The sequence below is a fragment of the Herpailurus yagouaroundi genome, unplaced genomic scaffold (genome assembly GCF_014898765.1).
Source record: "Herpailurus yagouaroundi ecotype Mexico unplaced genomic scaffold, PumYag 246, whole genome shotgun sequence".
Classification (NCBI taxonomy): Eukaryota; Metazoa; Chordata; class Mammalia; order Carnivora; family Felidae; genus Herpailurus; species Herpailurus yagouaroundi.
In genome coordinates, this window is record NW_024412463.1 from 9,925,302 (window position 1) to 9,942,905 (window position 17,604).

Genomic DNA, 17,604 nt, shown 5'->3' on the forward strand with positions numbered 1-17,604 from the left:
TGAGTGAAAACTTCCTGGGTGCTTCACAGGGGCTGGATTGAAGCTAGGGACAAGTTGGGTGCCGTTGGGGAGGACGTGATGGTCCTCTGGAGTGGAAGGTGGCCGTGGTGGGGCGGGCGGTGAGAAGAGGCACATTTCCCAGACTTGTGGGAGTCGGAATCCTTGGACTCAGCGTTGGATGGGTTTAGAGGCTGCGGGAAGAGCTGGCAAGCGTGACGTCCAGGTTTTGGACTTCAGCACTTTGGGTACAGTGGCTACACGGACTAGTGTGTGGAGGGCTCACTGAGAAAATCCGCTAGAGCAGTGCCGTGTTGGGGGAGGTGGGGCACTGCAGAGGCGTGCTGGGGACACGCGGCGCAGTCTCATCCCTATACGTCATGTCCTAGACAGAGTCCATGCCTCCCCAGATGGCCCTCCGTCCCTGCTCAAAGTGCACCTCCCTTCCCTCCCCGTCCCCACGCACTGACCCTGTGTTCCTCCCTCCTCTTGCTTCCTGTGCTCTGCACAAAGCCACTTCGCACACCTCCAGCCACGTGTGGACTCACAGGTCCACGTTATCTCAATAGAATGTTGGGCTCAAAAGAACTCCAGGTCACCAGTTGCCATGACCTTTTTCAGTGCTCCACTCCTCAAGGTCAGCGGCCATGGATCCCGTCGTGTCCCATAAAGGACAATATAGAGTTGTTCCCTCTTCCCCGCAAGAATGTCATCAAATCTTCTCTGCCAGGCAGTCGCCTGGCCTCTGCTTGTGTGTCTGTGGATGCTGGAAAGTTCCCCCTTGGGGCTGTTCTGCCCCAAATGCTCAGGTGGGGATCTTCTCCTATCAAGTGGAGTGTCTTTTCCAATTGGGACATTAGGAGTTGGCCGCTTTCTGTGTGGCAGGACGGGCCTTTCCCCAAGCAGGAACCAGGGGACTTGTTACTTGGTAAGTGGTCCTAATGAGGAGTTGTCCCCCGGCTCCTGAGGGGAAAGTCCCCTTTGTGCCCAGTGTTTGCTTCTGGGCTGTCCTTGTGTGTTGCTCCTGGAAAAGGGGGAGCAAGCAGGGGAGTTTCACCTACTAATGCAACCCCAGTGGACCCAGAGGGGTTAGCCCAGTGACAGCGTCTGTCTCATGTCTCAGTGCCCATCTTGTGGGGACCTCGCCTTACGTGATTCTGTGTCCCTAGAGCACGTCCCTGGAACACGGTCAGTACTCAGTGAATGTTTGCTGATCCTGTGTCTCATGAAGGAGGAGATTCCAGATAGTCGAACATCTCCAGTCCTCACCACACAGCCAGCTCCAGGAGGATCCACATCCTAGCACATTCTGTTCATTACAAGCAAGCCACTAAGTACACCCCATGCTTAAGGAGACAGGAATTACCCCCACCTTTTAACATGAGGGTTATCAAAAGGGCTCTTGTGGACGTCCTAACGAGAACAAAGGACCCAGACATGGAGGGACTTCCTTGTAGAGATCTGTCTCTTGGTCCTTCCGTGCTCTCCAGACTCCGTCCTCGTGCGAATCAGAAATAAATCCTCTCATCTCTCCAGGTGTGCAGTATGGAAATTGAGCCTCCCCATCCTTTAGAGTTGGCCCCAGCAGATCTGAGCTGTGAACTTTCCCTTTGCTGACCATTTACACTGCGGACCATTCAATCTGCCCATCAGAGTGTGCACACAGTACTCACCTGCCCGCAGCTTAGCAGCTGAAATTTAGATAGCTGCGCCCGGGGACCTCCACCCTGCTGGTAAGGTGTGTGCTCTAGCCTGTCCAGTGGGGAGCGGGAGGATTTCTCCATTAAACAAAGAGGTCAGCCCTCCAAAGCAGCAATAAAGCCAAAGCCACACTTGATATTTTGCCGATCAGTTTAGCGAAGGCATATACGTTCTCCCAGCTCCCGCTGGAAAACACTGCGTTCCCGCATCTTGCACCATGGATTCTGTTGACTGCCGCGGGTTTCCACCTTGGATGGTGTCCTGAAGGCCTGAGTTCTTCTCCAGAGATTCATGCAAGGGCTTCAGGAACTTTCTGAATTTTTATGCAAGCTCTGTGTTCGTTTTATATGTGTGTGTATATATATATATATATATATATATATATATATATATATATATTAATGGAGAGTATTATATATATATATATATATTAATGGAGAGTCAAAAACTCTTTCAGATCCTTTCAGAATCCCTGATGAATTCCCACTAACAGTCCCTCTGTCCCCCATCCAAACACGGTTGTGACCCCCCACAACCGTGACTCTCTAACAGAAGACATGCTCTCTGTCCTGAAGTTCGCACCACTGGTGTGTCTGGCCGGTGGACGTGGGTCGACGCTCTGAGAGAGTTGTAGCAGCTGCATTTCCCCGATCTCCTGCCATGGAGCCGTGAGCTTTGACGGAAAGGGCCATGACTGCGTCTGCTCTTAGCCGTGGTTTCTCAGCACATGGCTCTTTGTGGAACCGAGTCTCCACGAGCTTGCCAGAGCTTGGCTTCCAGGAGCTGGTTCTGGGCACAGTCGTTCCTGCTGCCATATGCTGGTCTCACCCAAAATAGAGCCGAGTATTTGCTAAATGGCTATCAGCTTGTCATGTGCAAAATAAGCAAGATAAACCAGGAGGCAGATCCAAACAGAATCTAGGAAATAAATGTGATGCTACGGACTCGGCCCCCTCCTGACTGCGGAACTGTTGCCTCCCTCCTTCCCCCCTCCCCTGCTCCCTCAGCAAAACTTACCCCGGATTCGCCCAACACTGTGCAGAGGGCCAGGAGCCCGAGACAAACGGGGCTGTCTTGGAAGTCCGTGTCTGGAAGGGGGGACGTAAGGAACCACCCAACACCATTCATAGCCTGAGAACACCCTGGAGGCAGGAACTTGGTACCTCCTTGACCTGCCCTGTGATCTGATTTCAACATAGCAGCCTGAGTGTTCTTCAGAATGGGTTGGACCACGTCACTTGTGTGCTTAAAACCACTGGCTGCCGGATAACACTCAGAGCAAAAACCACATTCTTATGCCAACCTGCAGGGCCCACGTTGTCCCCTTCCCTACCAGCTCCTCCTCCTTCTTCCCCCCCCCCCCCATCCTCTACCTCTCTGCTCTCTCCCCTGTCTCACTGCTGCCCAGCCCTCTCCTCCCCTCCACTCAGCTCCTTGAGCACTTTGTCCTGGGGCTTCCTCCTGCCCCAGGGCCTTTGCGCTGGCTCTTCTCTCTAACTAGCATGTTTTTCCCAGATGTTATTTTCTCTCTAGTTATTCTGGTCTCACCTCAGAAGCCACCCCTCATGGAAGCCCTCCCTACTTATTATTTTCCGTGGGACCCCCTCACTCCATCACTCTCCGGCTCTGTCAACCTTTGGCTGTATCTGTCCTTGCAGGTACACAGCCTTTCTTGGTTTTGCACATGTCAGCTACTGGAACACCATGCGGGGTGGGGAAGGGCAAATTGCTTGTTCACGTCCGGGTCCTCAGTGTCCAGACCGTGCCTGGCAGTGAGTGGGTGCTGCTTAGTGTCTGAGGAACGAGCAAGGGAGACACCGTTCTTTGTGATTCCCAATCCCTGGCTCCTCCCACTGCCCACTCCACCCCTGCCCTTCTTCCCTTCTAGAAGGCGCAGCTGGAGTAAGAATCCCTCACCTTTATACACTTCTGTTTTCAATCTATGATGTCGACACCCAGAAAACAGGAGGTGCTCAGTGGGCATTTGTAGGATGAGAGAAGGAGTGAATGAGTGAATGAGTGAACGAATGCGCAAAGTTTAACCAGAGCCTGCAGGTTCCAGCCAAGGGAGTCGAGGGGCCTTCCCAGGAGAGCAGAGTTGAGCTCTTTCCTGGAGGAAGACCGAAATCGGCCTGGGAGCCGTGCCCAGGCGTGCCTGCGTGTCCCCTGCACCGGCGGGTCGGAGCCCCCTCCTCCTGTGTCCTCCCCTCTGCCTCGAGTGGCTCAGCCTTCCCCTGTGCTGGAAGCCCAGCCCTGCCCTGGCTGTGCCTCTCGGCCAGCCCCCTTCCCCTCCTTTCCTGCTCTCTGAAGTGGACGCCCCCTGGGGCTTCCCTCTCCTCTCCACCTGCTCCCTCCTGAACTGCTTATAGCATTTCTCCCGCAGAGACATTGTTCTCCTCTGGAGCGTGAACCCTGTTGAGTAAAGACGGGCAGGAGAGCTGAAGATCAAGAATGTCGGTGAAGAATGAGTGTGACTTTTGAAGACATTGAGGCCGTGGAGAGTGAGGCGGCAGAAGGATGCTGCCTACGACCATTTAGGAAGGTGGAAATGGGTCCCCTGAGCCCAGGGAAAGAGGCCACCATCCCCGTTCCTGAGAGGCAGTGTCTATCGTTAGTGTGCTGCGGTCGGGTGCCTGCATCAGGCCTTGTGATGGGGAGGAGGAAGGAGACTGTGTGTATAAATAGGTAGATGCGTGAGCACGTGTGCACAGACACACACAGACACACACGGCCTAATTGTATGCATCAAGCTAGTGCTTTAAAGCCGTAGATCTTGCCTACTATTGCTTCAAATGTAAAGGTATCTGCACAGTTAGATGCAGAAATTCTACTTCTAGTTATGTGTCCTAAAGGGATACTTACGTATGTATGCGAAGATGGGTCGTCGACGACGTTTATCGTAGCACGGTTGTAATAGCCACCACCATGCCCCCCCGATGCACAGGAGACTGGGCAAGTCCAGGTCAAAGGAAATGAATAAGTACAAATAAGTAAGCTCTCAGTGATGAGGCAAATGCATTTACGCCAATACAGGAATATCACCAAGCCCCATCACTTTGTGAAAGAAAACAAGGGACGTTTGCATGTTTGAAAAGCTGCTGGGGGTACGCATCCTTTTGTTTAAATTTTCACTACTTTAAAAAAAATTGTTATTATTTACTTATTTTTGTGAGAGAGACAGAGACAGAGTGCGAGTGGGAGAGGGGCAGAGAGGGAGGGAGACACGGAATCCGAGGCAGGCTCCAGGCTCCGAGCTGTCAGCACAGAGCCTGACGCGGGGCTCAAACCCACGAACCGTGAGATCGTGGCCTGAGCCAAAGTCAGATGCTTAGCTGACTAAGCCAGCCAGTCCCTCCAAATTTTCACTACTTTCTTGTAATAACGTAAGAATGGCCAGTTTTCTTAGGTAATTTGAAGTCACCTCTCCGATGGCAGAGATCGTGGGGATGGTTGGGGCTGATGTGAAGCCATGTGCACGCTCAGTGAGGAGATTCCCCGGAAGCTCTTTCTGTCGGTATTTTTTGCAAGTAGGAGCTACGCAGGCTTTGGAAGCAAAATGGAGTAGATTCTTGCCTGTCTGCATATTTGAGGGAAAAGGCTCTCCTTTATGAGGCTTCCCTCTGGGACACAGCCTGTCCTTTGGGTTTGAAAATCATTCGGCCTCCACAAGTTAGAGGCTCGTTCAGACAAGACTGCCACATGCCTCATGTTCCAAATCTCCTGTCTGCTGATTGTCCAGTGTACATCTTTGAGCACTTACTCTGAACCAAGAACTAGGCCAGGAAAAGAACATGAGCAAAATTAAACACGCCTTTGCCTTCACAGTCCATGTTTTCAAAGGACCTCACAAATACAATGTGGTAGGCGCTGCAAATAGGTGTTCATAGCACACGCAAAAAGCGTGCTATGGGAATGAGTCACGGAAGCTCTGAAGGGGGCCACCTGCACGGTTGTGTGGTCTGTGTACTGACCAAGGGCTTTCTCAAGAGTGTATAATGAGAGGGGACTGAAATCTAGCCCACACTTTGCTGACCAAACCCTGTGCCCTAATGTAGGGCTGTATCCACCTGCTGGGGGCACCACCATCCCTCCCCAAGCCATAAGTCCCCAGGGCTATGTTTGGCCAGAGGCAGCATCCTTCCTAATCGTCTACCCAGAAGGGGAGTCGCATATTAATGCTTCCACTATTGTCTGTAGGCTAGATGTGGCTGTGGATGTGGCCTCGTCGGGGATGGGGGATATCAGGGAGGGCTTGCTGGAGGAAGTGACACATGCTCTCTGGATGAGGAATGAGAAGAGCTCTCCAGCCAAGAACAAGTGGAGGCCGAGGGTGGGAAAGATCATGGTCCGTGTGGGTGATGGTGATGGGAGGGGCATACCGGCAGACGCTGCCGTGAGCATCCCCGCGTCTCTGTCTTTTGCACACTTGTGTGAGCGTTCCGCATGACAGATGACTGGACACCGAGCTGCTGACTCAGAGCCCGCACTTTCTCCAAACGCAGCAGAAGCAGACAGGACTTACGAGGAGCCTCACTGGGCCCCCGTGGAACATCTCGTCCTGACCCCTGCTGGCCAGAGCCAAACCAACTTTCCCCGCTGGACTGAAACCTCATCGTCTTGTTCTTCCAGGACTTTCTAGTGAACAATTTATTTTATCTATCTTTAAAATTTTTTAATGTTTATTTATTTTTGAGAGAGAGAAAGAGAGAGAGAGAGAGAGAGAGAGAGAGGAAGTGGGGGAGGGGCAGAGAGAGAAGGAGACACAGAATCTGAAGCAGGCTCCAGGCTCCCAGCTGTTGGCACAGAGCCGGACGCAGGGCTCGAACCCACAAACTTGGAGATCATGACCTGAGCCAAAGTCGGATGCCTGACTGACTGTGCCACCCGGGGGCCCCTCAACAACTTTTTTTTAAATTTTTTTTGGTAACGTTTATTTATTTTTGAGACAGAGAGAGACAGAGCATGAACGGGGGAGGGGCAAAGAGAGAGGGAGACACAGAATTGAAAGCAGACTCCAGGCCCTGAGCCATCAGCCCAGAGCCGGACGCGGGGCTCGAACTCACAGACGGCAAGATCGTGACCTGAGCTGAAGTCGGATGCTTAACCGATGGAGCCACCCAGGCGCCCCAACAACTTTTTTTTTAAAAGCACCCTCTGAGGGGCGCCTGGGTGGCTCCGTCAGTTGAGTGTCCGGCTTCAGCTCAGGTCATGATCTCGTGGTCCGTGAGTTCGAGCCCCGCGTCGGGCTCTGTGCTGACAGCTCAGAGCCTGGAGCCTGTTTCGGATTCTGTGTCTCCCTCTCTCTGACCCTCCCGTTCGTGCTCTGTCTCTCCCTGTCTCAAAAATAAATAAAACGTTAAAAAATTTAAAAAAAAAAAAGCACCCTCTGAGCCTGGCTTGTGGGCGCCGCTGGAGGAAAAAGAGAAGAACCCCCTTTTACCGTCAGTTAAGTAGCTACAAGGAGGCATCAGAAGGTCTCGCTGTGGACAGGTGCACACGGCAGTGTGGGGAGCGCTGGAGGCACCTGTGCATTCCACAAAGTCGACCCCATCGGTGGGTGGAGACTTACTGTCCAGCTACAGGGCACGTCAGAGGCACGAAGCCCGTGACTTGCCCAAGGCCCCAGAACTCTGCAGAAGTGCTTCCAGGGAGCACTGGGGGAGGACAGGTGTTCCTGGCTGTTTCTGCTCAATCACAGACACTCTTAATTTAGCTCCCTCCATGATGGGGTCCCCTGGGCATGATGTTTTCAAGTCTCACTGCACAAACAACTTTGTAAACTGACGGAATCCACCTCCCTTGTTTTATGCAGAAGAGAAACCGGGGGAACAGGGAAATGGAGGTTGTCAGTATCACAGGTGATTAGTGGCAGAGCCGGGCCGGGACCCAGAATTGTTTAGAAGATGGAAGTTTTTGTACACTTGAGTTCTGAACCCTGGCTGCACACGAGAATTACCTTGGAAATGTTTTAAAAATTGCCATGTCTGGGCCCAGTCTGCTCAGTTGCATCAGAGTCTTTAAGGGTGAGACGCACAATCGGTATCTTCGAAAGCTTCCCAGGATATTCAAATGCACAGCTCTGAGAACACTGCTGGGTAGGAACCTTCAACGGGAGGAATCACAGGTCCTCTGGATGGAAAAGTAGCACTGCTGTTCTGCTGGACAGTGGCTTCTCCAAGTCGCCTTTCATACTGCAGTAGCTGGAGAAAAAAAACAGATGCCCCAGGCGACCACACTTGCACATTTGGTGCAACATTGCCCAAAGCCACAGATCTATAAGACTTCAAAGGGACTTGTGATCTCACGCTGACCTTATGCACATATAATCACATGCAGAGCCTTCCACACGTAAGATCTGTGCATTTCACTGCATGTACATTTTCTTTGGAGTAGAGCATGAAGTCAAAATTTACTGACATCCTTCTTTGGGCTACCAGCCAATTGGGGACCTCTGTAGGACATGTGGAATTGCAGAAGAGCAGTTGTCCAGAAGGTGAAGTTGAATATGCTCAGATACCCATGATGTTAGAGAAGGGTGTCCCATAGCATTCATGCTACGTACAGCTTGTTAAGCTGAATGAGCTCCGATGTGTCTGGTTAAGTTGCTAGGTGTCATCTGTGCATCACACGCAGCAAGGAGATAAAATGTGGAGTCTCAGACAGGTGGAGGGCCCCTTGGGGCATTTCTTCCTGGCTGCAAACTTCCAGGTAAAGGTGCCTCTTCCTCTTAATGCCCTGTTGATGCCTGCTGGGTTCACCTCCTTAGCAAAATGCTGGAAGCTAGGGAGCCCTTCATCTGTGCCAAGACTTGTGTGAACTTGGTCCTTTGCAGGGAATCCATCATCAGGAAAGTACTTCTGTGGAAGTCTCTGTATCTATTTGATAGACCGTTCATTCTTCACTTATTGGATCTGTGCCCTAGAAAACCGGTTTTTAATTGAAAACTGTGCAGCTGTTGCCGTTGCAAACTGCATTTGCCCATGTCATACATATTTGCTGAAATTTACCACTGTCCCAAGGTTCTAGACAAGTCTCTGAGCTTTTCTTCTGTGCCCCATGCTTTGATAATCATAGCAAGGGCTATTTACTCACAGAGCTGTGAGAGTGTGATAGGTTCTAAGTGTTTGGGCTCTACTCCTTTATTTTTTAGTGATCAAAGCAAAGTTTACATACCATGAAATGGCATAAATCTGAAGTGTGTAATTATAGGAGTTTTGACACAAGTACAGTGATCCAATCAATATAGGAACTTTTTCACCATCCCAGATAGACAACAGCAGGACTACTCAGATGTTCTGTTTCTACTTGTGTCAGTTTTGGTAGGTTGTGTTTTCTTTTTCATCTAAGTTGTCAAATGTATTGGCATAAAACCATTTAAATATTTCCTTGTCCATTTATTTATTTATTAACTTGTTTTATTTTTTTATTTTTTTTTTAAATTTACATCCAAATTAGTTAGCATATAGTGCAACAATGATTTCAGGAGTAGATTCCTTAGTACCCCTTACCTATTTAGCCCATCCCCCCTCCCACAGCCCCTCCAGTAACCCTCAGTTTGTTCTCCATATTTATGAATCTCTTTGGTTTTGTCCCTCTCCCTGTTTTTATATTATTTTTGTTTCCCTTCCCTTATGTTCATCTCTTTTGTCTCTTAAAGTCCTCATATGATTGAAGTCCTATGACTTTTGTCTTTCTCTGACTAATTTCACTTAGCATAATATCCTCCAGTTCCATCCACGTAGTTGCAAATGACAAGATTTCATTCTTTTTGACTGAGTAATACTCCATTGTGTATATATACCACTTCTTCTTTATCCATTCATCCATCGATGGATATTTGGACTCTTTCCTTGTCCCTTCAATGTCTGTAGGGTCTGTAAGGATGTACATGTTTTTATTCCTTATGTCAATAACTTATGTTCTCTTTCTCTCTCTCTCTCTTTAAAATTAACACAGTATTGGGCACTTGGGTGGGTAAGTCGGTGAGCATCCGAGTGTTGATTTTGGCCTGGGTCATGATCCCAGGGTCGTGGGATCAAGACCTGTATTGAGCTCCACACTGAGCCTGGAGCCTGCTTAAGGTTTTCTTTCTCTCTCCTCTCCCCCCTCCTCCACTCATGCTCTGTTTCTCTCTCTAAAATTAGAAAATAAATAAATAAAAGTTAAATTAAGTTAATACAGTATTATTAGGGGGGTCTAGCAATTTTATTACTCTTTCCAAAGAAAAAACTTTTGAATTTGTTAAAATTCTTTCTACTTTTGTCTCTTTCCTATTTTACTAATTATTGCTGTCCTATTTATAATTTCCTAAGGTAAGTCAATTGATTTCCTTAATTACTCCCCATTGGTCGCCTCCCACCAGCCCTTGGCAACCACTAATCAATCTACTTTCTGTTTCTGTGGATTTTCTTATTCTGGACATTTCATATGATCGTCATACAAACTGTGGCCTTTTCTTTTACATAATTTTTTCAGGGTCCATCCATGTTGTTGTAGCCCTGCATTCCTTCATTAGGCCTTCATTTCTTTTTATGTTCCACTGTATGGAAATCACACTTTATCTTCTGGTATGTTGATGGACATCTCAGATTGTTTCCACTTTTTGGCGATCATGAGTAACGCTCCTAGGAAAATTTGTGTACAAGTTTTTGTGTGGAAATATGTTTTCAGTTTTCTTAGACATGCTTTGGAGTGCAATTGCTTGTGTCATTAGGAACTCCATGTTTAACATTTTGAGAAAAATGTCAAAAGGTTTTCCAAAATGGCAGTGGTTCCATTTTACAATCACATAGCAAAGTCTGATCGTTCCAATTTTGCCATATCCTTGCCCAAACTTGTTATGTTGTCTTTTTTATTTTACCATCCTAGTGGGTGTAGAGTGTTATATCATTCAAAATACTCTGTTTCACTTGTGATTTATCCCTTGATCTCTGGCTTGTTTCAAAGTGTGTTCTCCAATTTATAAGACTTTAGAGTTTTTATCAGGTTATTGATTGACATTAATTTCTTTTTTTAATATAATTAATTGTCAATTTAGCTAACATACAGTGTATATACAGTGTGCTCTTGGCTTCAGGAGTAGATTCCCATGATTCGTTGCTTACCTACAACACCCAGTGCTCATCCCAACAAGTGCCCTCCTCAATGCCCATCACCCATTTTGCCCTTTCTCCCCACTCCCCAGCAACCCTCAGTTTGTTCTCTGTATTTAAGAGTCTCTTATGGTTTGCCTCCCTCTGTTTGAAATTATTTTTCCCTTTCCCTCCCCCATGGTTTTCTGTTAAGTTTCTCAAGTTCCATACATGAGTGAAAACATATGCTGCTTTCTGTGACTGACTTAGCATAATACCCTCCAGTTCCATCCATGTTGCTGCAAATGGCAGGATTTCATTCTTTCTCATTGCCAAGTAGTATTCCATTGTATATATAAACCACATCTTTATCCATGATTGACATTAATTTCTAACCTAATTCCAGTGTGGTTAGAGAACATACACTATATGATTTAATTCTTTTGAAATTTATATACTTAAAAATTATATAAATGGAATAATTCACTATATAGCATTTTGAAATTAGATTCTTTTACTTAATGATATGCATTTGAAATTCTTCCTGTGTTGCACGTGTCAATAGTTTCCTATTGCTGAGTAGTTTTTCATTGTGTACATAAACCACAATTCATTCATCTGTTTGGGTTGCTTACAGTTTTGACTATAAGGAATAAAGCATTTATGTAGAAGTCTTTATGTGGACATATAGTTTCATTTTTCTTAAAAACCTAGAAATGGAATTGTTGAGTCATTGGTTGAATGCATGTTTATACTAAATTGACAAGGAATTTTCTAACATAGCTGAAATGTTTTCCATTCCACTGGCAACATATAAGCATTTTATTTATTCCAACACTCTACAAAATTCAAAATTCTCAGTCTTTTTGTTTTGTGCTATCATGCTAGTTGTGCACTGGTATCTCGTTGTGGTTTTAATTTTCACTATCTCTAATGATTAATTCTGTTGAATGTTCTTTTACCTGTGTCTTTAACAATATACATGTTCTTTGGTGAATTACCTGTTTGTGTCCTTTATTGCTTGTTTAATCTTGTTATTATTGAATTGTAAGTATTCTTTACATATTCTGGAAACAAATAATTTGTCAGGTAAATGTTTTGAAAATACTTCCTCCTACTCTGTGGCTTGGCTTACATTTTATTTTCCTAATAGTGTCTTATGAAAGCAATGTTCTTAATTTTGATAAAGTCCAATATATCTTTTTAAATTAAAATTTGTATTTGAGATACATGTACATTGAGATTGTAAGAAATAACACAGTTGTCAGAAATAATACAGAGAAGTCCCATGTACCCTTTACTGAGTTTCCACCAAAGGCAACACTTTGCAAAAATATACTTCAATATAAACACCAAGATATTGACATTGGTATAACCAAGGTACAGAACATTTACATCCACAAGGATCCCTCATGTTGCCCTGATGTAGCTACAGGCACTTTTCTTTTCCTACCTGCACCTGCTTAACTTAACCCTGGAAACCACCAATTTGTTCTCTATGTCTATAATTTTGTTATTTTGAGAATGTTATATAAATGGAATCATACAGTATGTAACTATTTTGAGATGAGCTTTATTGCACTCAGAGTAAATCCCTTGAGATTAATCCCTAGTAGTTGCTAGTATTCCTTTTTTTATTTCCCAGTAATATTCCATGGTATGGATATACCACAGTTAGTTTAACAATTAACCCACTGAAGGATATTTAGGTACTTCCCATTTTTGACTACTGCTAATAAAGCTATGAATTGTGTCTATAAGTTTCTACATGAACATAAGTTTAGAATTATTTCCCGGGAGTATTGTTGCTCAATCTTTGATAATTCCATCACTAATTTTAAGAGAAACTTTCTAATTCTTTTCCAGACCAGAGTAACTCCACCATTTTAAATTCCCACCAGCAATGTAGGAACAATTCAGTTTCTCCAAATCTTTACTAGCTTTTGGTGTAATCACTATTTTTAAAATTTCTGTTGCGTTGATGGTGTGTAGTGATATTTCAGTATACTTTTAATTTCCATTTCCCTAGTGGAAAAGAGGTTGAACATTTTTTCATGGGCTGATTTGACATCTTTGTATCCTATTTAGTGAAATGTCTGTTCCTATCTTTTGCTCAGTTTTTAATTGGATTTTTTAAATGTTGACTTTCACAGATTCTGTATATAGTGTAAAATAAGGCTTTTGTTGGAAATATAATTTGCAAATATGTGTCCCAGTCTCTAATTTGTCATTTTGTTATCTTGACAGGGCCTTTTGAATAGCAAAGTGGTTAATTTGGATGAAGTCCACCAAATTATGCTGGTGTCAAGATCTTTGCTTAACCCTAAATCCCCAAGTGTTTCTCCCCTATTATGGTTTTTCAAGTTTTAGTTTTGTGCTTTATACTTCCTACCCACGATTCATTTTTATTCATTTCTGTGTAAGTGATGCGACTCAGGTGGAGTTTCAGGTTCTGTGCTATTGTTGTCGTGTATTTTCCTCTGCGTGTGTTACACACACCACGCCTCGGTGTTGCTATTCTTCTCTAAGCAGCTAAAAGTCTCTTAAAGAGACTTAAATAATGAGTAAATATATATTTTCTCACCTATTCCCCACTTGTGGTCTTCATTGGTTTTCACGTAAATCCCTGTTTCCATCTATTATCATTTCCCTTGTTCCCGAAGAACTTCCTTTAATATTTCTTGTACCAGGTCTGCTCATCATGAATCCTTTCAGCCTTCCTTTTACACATAAAGTGTCTCTATTCCAGCTTCACTTTTGAAATATACTTTTGTCCTGATTAGTACCCTAAGTGGATGGGCTTGTGTTTGTGTTTTCCCTCAGTGGAGATGCTCTCCGCTGTCTTCTCCCCTGGGGTCTTTAGACTTACCTTTGTGCCTGTTTATGGAATGTGTCTTTCTTCCCTGGCTGCTTTTTAAAATATCTTGTGTCTTTTTCTCAACTTAGTATGTTTTTATTTATTTATTTTTTAAGTTTTTAAATGTTTATTTATTTATGAGAGAGACAGAGACAGAGCGCGAGCAGGGGAGGGGCAGAGAGAGAGGGAGACACAGAATTGGAAGCAGGCTCCCGGCTCTGAGCTGTCGGCACAGAGCCTGACACAGGGCTTGAATTCCCAAATGGTGAGATCATGACCTGAGCTGAAGTCGGATGCTCAACCAACTGAGCCACCCAGGTGTCCCATCAACTGGGTATGTTTTTAAAGATTCTGCCACAATCTGTACATTTATCAGCAGTTTTCTCTTTTTCATTCCTAGATAACATCCCCATCTCTGAACCTGTGCTCTTTGTTAACTACAACTTAGATGATGAACCTGTGAGCTATTTTTAGTCTGGAATCTCTGATTGCTTTTAAGATTTTTCTCTCCATCACTGGTTTTGAAGAAATTAGTTATGCTGTACCTTTGTGTGGCTTTCATGTTTCTTGTGCTTCAGGGCCATTGAGATTCTTACATCTGGGAGTTTATAGTTTTCATCCAATTTAGAAATTTTTCACCATCATTTCTTCAAATACTTTTCTCTTCGAACTGCTTCTTATTCTAGGGCTCTTAAAATTATTATGTAGCTAAATACTCCATTTTATGTTTTGAATCTTTTTATTCCCTGTGTTTCATTCTTCAGAGCTTGTATCACTGTGTCTTCTAGGTCACTGATTTTTTCTTCTGTGACATCTACTCTGCCACCCACATGTGTGTCACACGTTGACCCTGTTTTCATGAAATCCATAGTCTGGTCAAAGAGACCCAATTCTCTTGCCCATTTTTGATGTGAGTTTCCTTTCTTCCTTCCCCTGTAATCTTCTGAATACAGAACATTTAACTTTGAAAGCGTATGTTCCCCCTTAATAAATCAGCCAACGGGTTCCTCTGAGACAGAGAGAAGGTTTCTTTGTAATACTGTAATAATGAATGTGGCAAAAAGTATTATTGCTTGTTTTTTTTTAATATTTATTTAGTATTTAGAGAGAGAGAGAGAGAGAGAGAGAGAGAGAGAAACCAAAGCAGGCTCCAGGCTCTGAGCTGTCAGCACAAAGCCTGTCAAACTCACAAACTTTGAGATCATGACCTGAGCTGAAGTCTGACGCTTAACCAACTGAGCCACCCAGGGGCTCCATAAAAGTGTCATTGTTTCTAGACTGAAGTTCCTTCCTCTTCACCACAGTTACCTTCCTTGTATGAACCTGCTTTGAATTCTGTGTCTCCCTCTCTCTCTGCCCCTTCTCCCACTTGCACTCTGTCTCTCTCTCTCTCTCTCTCTCAAAAATAAATTTAAAAAAATTAAATAAAAAGATGCATAAATTCTAGGAATCTAATGAACAACGTAGTGATTACAGTTAACGATACTATACTGTACACTTGAAATTTGCTAAGAGAGTAGGTCTTAAGTGTCCTCGCCTCACACATGTGATCCTAACCGTGAGATGTTGGGGTTTTTAACCAACTTGACTGTGGTGATCATTTCACAATATATCCTGCGTTAAACCAACACAGTGTACCCCTTAAAAATAAGGTACAGTATGTATTTCAGTATAACAGCCTGGTGTGGCACGAAGGAGGCAGAGGGCCTAGCGGAGACTGTCAGGGGGGCATACAGGGAGATTGGAAGCAGGCAGAAGGCCCTTACTATGTTGTCCCAGAAAGCGTGGCCAGCATCGTTGCTCATAGAAAACAGAAAATGGTTAGTGCAGTTCTTTACCAAGTGAGCTTTCAGGCCGTGTGTTCACAGGAACCCTCATGTTTTTTTTCCAGCTGACTGTAGTCAGAGGAGCGAAGGAAGAGATGAGCTTTAAAAATAATTTATCAGATGGAGAGGAATCGGGACACGGTGGGTCCCAGATTCAGTACTTTCTCATCCCAGCCCTCTCAGAGAGCCCACAAATCTCAACTCAGGCTATAGCTTCCAGGGAAACCCAAACCCGGGAGTCTGTTGGTAAAAATCATGGTGTAAAGAAACAGCCATGGATCTGACTTTAAAATTTCCTTGGGGACGCAGAAAGATTGAAGAGCCTTTGCACAGACCACGGCCTCCCAGGCTCTCCCTGTTGGACCGTCGTGTCCCTAGCCACCCCCAGGTCATCGTAACCAGGCCGCCTCAGCTCAGATTTGCAGGCATGGCTTCTGTCAAATGGCATGAACTCCAATAAGTTTCACAAAAGATGTGCAGGGTATCGAAGAGCATTCTGTGCACAGAAATGCTGCCTGTGAGGACTAACGGGAAAAGACACAGTGGAAAAAAAAGAAAAGAAGGCTTTGAATCCCAAACATGTTGGCTCAGGAAGCAAACAGAGAAACCAGCTGCTGTGGATGTGAGCTATATATTCATGACAGGGAGGGACACTTGGGAGGGCTGAACTGGGAGCCCGCGGGCAGAGCCGGGGACTGGGGACAGCCACTGAAGGCAGGAAGGCAGGGCAGCCTGCCTCCATGGCCCGCCAACGTCACCCTATTAACAGGAACGTCGCAGAGGGGGTGGTGGCCCCGTGCCTCCTGTGGGGGCAGATGACTTGTTGCAGATCAGGGGTCTTTGCGAAGAGAGCTGGACCAGAGGAGTGATCCAAGAGCAGCCTCATCCAAAGCTGGACCCGATTTGAGGTCAGGATCCTGACCTCCAGCTTGAGCCTAATGCATGATAACAGCTTTCGACAGGTATGGGGGACAGTGCGTGGATTTGGCGTGTGGGAGGAATATATGTAATTTGTGACCTGAGGAACGACCACAGGGGTTTTGAGACAAGGCCCCAAATTCTTCATTTCTCCCATTAGTCAGTGGAGGGGTCTGACACCCCTTTCCTTTTCACGTGGGTGGTCGAGGACCTTGCTGGTCGTTAATGGAATACAGCCAAGGTTGACACTGAGGCCCAGTTAGGAAAGTGAATAGAGCATCCCTGCCGTCTATCAGGTTACTCACTCTTAGAACCAAGTGGCTTTCCTGCAAGCGTGGCTTTGCAGAACCCAAGTGTGGACCTTCCCACAAAGAGCCCTTGCTGAGATTCCAGCGGAGGATGGCTGCCCATTGTGACATGTAAGTGAGGAAGCTTCTCTCCACCGCCCGCCACTGTGGGACCGTCGCCGCCTAAGGAACCCCAAGTGAGAACCACCCAGCTGGTTCCAGCTGATCCCCAGAACTGTGAGAATTAATAACAGCAGTAAATCGTTGGTGTCATGTAACGCTACCAAGTTAGGGCTAGATTATTGTGCAAACATCCAACCTGTGCATACGGGAGACCAGGTGTGGGAAACAGAGGTGTGCAGAGACCATGAGGCCACGAGGCGTGCACCCCCTCTGATCCCTGTGCTGTTCCACGAGAACCTGGAAACCCAGATTTCTACGCAAAATCTCTTGATTTTGAGAACAGTGAGGTGGCCAGGCCAAATGGCAATGGGTACGTGCAGCTCCTCGGGGAATTAGGCCCATTGGTGCTCCTTCAGCACGGAGTCCAAACAGCAGAAGACACGCGGCCTGGCCCAAACTTGCCTTTTTTCCTCGGCACTCGCTGCTTCTCCTGCCGTCTGGTGACTTCGGAGGATTTCCGTCGCGTGGCTGTTTGCAGAGCTGTGGTGTCCGCTGTGTGGCTAGGGGGCAGTGTGTCTCACTTTCCAGAATTGCTAATTGCTGTCCGGAAAGCCCCACCAAAGACCATTAATGCTAAATACTGATGATGCTGGAAGGCTTTCAGGAGCTGGCTCTCAGCCGCAAAGGCAATGCTTATTTATTCATTCTGCCTAATATAGTTCACCAGCCTTTAGAAATATTTTGAAATATCTGAGAGATGCAGTGTGTCCACTGGTGTCAGTATCTGGACATCTTTCTTTAGCCTGGGCTTGTAGCATTTATTA

At 45.9% G+C, this 17,604-nt stretch overlaps 1 long non-coding RNA gene across 1 annotated transcript; it reads left to right on the forward strand.

Annotated features, from left to right (window-relative positions):
* The first annotated feature begins 814 nt into the window (after positions 1–814).
* On the forward strand, positions 815–13,138 carry LOC121020090 (uncharacterized). The gene is made up of 2 exons (XR_005785927.1): positions 815–925; positions 13,017–13,138. It is a non-coding gene; the product is annotated as an uncharacterized LOC121020090 (long non-coding RNA).
* The last annotated feature ends 4,466 nt before the right edge of the window (positions 13,139–17,604 follow it).